Source organism: Ctenocephalides felis, unplaced genomic scaffold, assembly GCF_003426905.1.
Source record: "Ctenocephalides felis isolate EL2017-DRISC unplaced genomic scaffold, ASM342690v1 CF-g0.4_SCAFFOLD_01604, whole genome shotgun sequence".
Classification (NCBI taxonomy): Eukaryota; Metazoa; Arthropoda; class Insecta; order Siphonaptera; family Pulicidae; genus Ctenocephalides; species Ctenocephalides felis.
In genome coordinates, this window is record NW_020537758.1 from 40,278,711 (window position 1) to 40,282,844 (window position 4,134).

Below are 4,134 nucleotides of genomic sequence, written 5' to 3' on the forward strand. Positions count from 1 at the left end.
TGTGCCCTCGGAGAGTAAAATTAAATTGCAATGTCTTGGGTATTGGCAAACGTATTTTTATGGCGATATAACTCTTAGCCATGAATTTATTATAAGCAAAATTAAGACAGGCATTGGCTCTTAATTAGCGTTAAATAGTCAAGTGCTGGCAAATAATAATTTCTTATTATTTTTATCTTCTGTATTAGATTTTTTTTATTTTATCGTATAGCTCATTTGGTTATTGAATTATAGCTTGTTAAAAATTGATAATATCATCAAAAAATTTGATAAAACTTCTATTTTTATATGAAATAATACACCAAAATAATTAACTTTCGATATTTTGCTATTTCAATAGCTTTACCTGCAGGGAGTATATAATGTACAGATGAGCACGAGACTATCATGTTAAGATTAATAATTAATTTGAAATTAAATGCGTATGAAACATTCGACACACAGTAACAAATAGATTCGAAACTGATTTTATCTAAATGAAATCAAATCATCGATGATCCAATTTCCAATCGAATTCTTATAGATAAACGTTTTGCACAATTTTTCTTTATTCATGTTTCAATAAAGTGTAATAATTTTGAATTTGATCTTTTATGAAAAACATTTTTTATACAAAAAATTATTTCTACTTGTTTCTTTTTGCGCACTGTTAATGACATGTTTTCATCTGTTCTCAATTATCTATTAACAAATAAATATTAATATTGCTCCATATTATAAAAATATACTTTTTTATAAGAACGTTCAAGCGAAAAATAATTTTGCACTAATCTTTCAACCTTTAGCAGAAAATTGATTTTAGTTGATTAGAATATCACTACGTGAATTATTTTACTTTCAATAAAATTTATGTAAATATTGAATGTATTAATTGTTATTTAACTCCGATATATATAACACTTAACTAAATAATATTTATTTTAAAATGTACAAAAAGTTTAAATAAATATTTATAAATTTTAAACGTGACATGTATAAATAGAAATTATACAAAATTTTTTTTTCAAATAATATGTGCCAAAATACTATACAGTCATAAAATATATACCTCCATTTAGTGAAAATACTGATTATCAATTAAACAACTCAAACATTTTGTAAGTCATCACAGTATTTTGCTTTAAACTTTTCTCAGTTTTCATTCTATCTACATTCAATGTATTGTGATATGTGGTAAATAGTTAATAAAATATATGTTTAATAAATAATTACAAATCTTTAATGTAATGCTTCAACTGCGTCCTAATGCATTTATTATAATTACTTGTATAGAATATTAACTTATAAGGGTATAAACGAACAATTCATTTATTTATTAATTTATTTATTTATTGTTTATTTATTTATTGTTGACAGAATTCAGCCCAATTTCAATAGATTATTAAGAACCAATGTTATATTAAAATAATTTAAGTTTACTTACTTGTTAGTGTTGAATGCTGGTAAAGTTTATGCATAAACTTTACATGTGATGAATTCAATTTTATTGTAACATGACAAACTATATAAATATGAAAATCTATTAAATTAAATAAGGTAAAAATCAATTATATGACGTGTTCCATAAATAGCAAAAAACACCAAACATATACGAGTATATGAATATTGTTAAATTTGAGTTTTGTCTAATATCATTTAAAGTAAACATTAAATTTTACAAGCCAAATAGAGAAATAATATATATATATATATATATATATATATATATATATATAAATTCAAAGAATTTAACAAAAATTTAAAGAATTATTTGGTATAACGTCATATTGTATCATTTTGCTCTACACCATTTTTGTGTATTATTATTTGACCTTTTGTACATTAAAAAGGAGTTATTTAGGCAACTTGTAATTGACCAATAAAAGTGCAATAGTTCATTTAAAACAGTTAACAGTTAAGTGATGAAATTAAAATTTGCAAGAATTATAATAAATTCATCTGAAGTCATTATGCTTAAAGCATAAAAACCGAAGACTAAATCTAAATATTTTATAAATAGTAATCATTTCCTAAGAATAAATACAATCAATGCATTAAAATATGCTTTAATTCATGTTTGTGTATCGTCAAAAATAGCCACAAAACTAATATATTCTAATAACCATCTAATATCGATCCAATCTCGAATTCCTAATTTAATTTAATCTTTTGTTAGTGAATTTACGAGCGTTTCATATTAGATAAAATTTTCAAATCTAACGTACCAGAATTACATTTATAGAATAATGAAGAATTGCTGAAGATAATTTTGAAAACGTTTGTAAATAGCAGTTGATATGCTGCTTTAAATATATATTTGCTTACGATGTAAATTTGTTTGTATTGTATAAGATATATGTCCACAGTACCTTCAGCAGATTTAAAAAATGTGCTGCTATATCTATTACAAAGTATCTGACTGTTATAGCATTTAAGAGAACCTATATAACTAAATATTTGTATTGTATAAATATATATTACAAAGATTATATATTATATATTCAATATTCATATCTATTTAGATAGAAATAAATTAATTATTATAAATATAAATTGCTCTTTCTCACAAGAGCCCTATATATGTGAAGTAAAACTTAAACAAATTATTAACATAATAAATTGATTATTCAAATACATTATATTTTAAACGTAATTTAGATTTGTGTAACACTAAAAATAATATATAATCAAAAAATATATGTATGAATATTTATATTTCTTATGAATAGGTAATATGAATATTATTCATAGTTCCACAAATTACAAAGTAAGAACCAAAACTATGTACAAGATTAATAAATAGCGATACAAACGAATGTATTTATTGATAATACATATATATTTCTGCCAATTTTGTGGTTTCTCAATGCGGTATTTTTGCTTGCAGTTCGTCCAGTTGTTTCAAACAATCTCTGGCATCAGATATGGCGGTTCGATTTTGTTCCTTTTACCCAAATTTTCACCACGCTGGCACCAAACTCGAGCCTTATCATACATTCCTCGGAAAAGATAAACAGCACCTAATTTAACTAAATAATGTGGAGTATCCGGATTATCTGCGGTTTTTCCGATGACCAAAGCGTTCACCAAATGCCTTTCTGCCGCTTCAAAATCTTTCATCGCAAAACACAAATCGGCTAAATAATAAAGTAAAACCATTTCTGAGCTGGCTTGATACCAGTAACCCTTTCAGAATGCGAATATGCTTGCTCCAATTTTCGTCTAGCCTGTTCTGGTCTACCACGATCCATCAGAAATTTACCGTACCAAAATAGTATGCTCACCAGTAGATGTTCAGTTTCTTCATCTGATGGGCCGGTAGTTTTGCGGTTCTGGATACGTAAACAATTTTGAATCCCATTTCTGCCAATTCATCATTGTGAATGTTAGCATAAATCCTTGATAATTTAAGTTTGAAATTTATAATTGTATTGTTTTCTTCTGGGTATCCTAGCTGAATCAATCGTTCTATTATGCGTACTAAGTAATTTTCGGCTTGTGTTATTTCACCTTTTGGAACGCTATAGTCGCCAGCATGTCATAAACACAAGAGACACCTACATTGATTTTATTATCTTCTGCAAGTCGAAGTGCTGAATGTAAGATTTGTTCAGCCTTTTCAATATTGCGATCTTTTAAAGCTAGTTCAGCCATGGCGATTACATGGGCTAGGCGATTCTCAATATCAGCACCTTTTTTCTCATCTGCACGTTTTTTTGCAAAAATATTGAAAGCCAACACCCCTATGGCTTGATGGCAAGTTTGTCTACTTTTACCTGGATTGCGACTTCTTGTAGCGAGGAAACGCCACGTTGAATGGCAGCGCGTAATGATTTTCTGGCGGCATATCTCTTGAACTGTCTAACATTGCGGAATTTTGTACAAAAATTACATACTCTATTCATGCTATGGCGATTTACATTTTATATCTTCATTTTTGCCATCCATCTAGCCGCAGAGAGTATAACTAGATAAAAATAAAGCCGAACAGTGAACTATGGAATCATATCTAAATAAATATTTTGTTTTTTTTTCATAATGGCACAATGATCATTTGTCATACGAGAATTAATAAATTTTATAACTTACAAATGTTTATTTGAATTTTTGAATAATCGTTGGTTATTGGCGCCATTGCGCGTTCTTTTGCTTTTT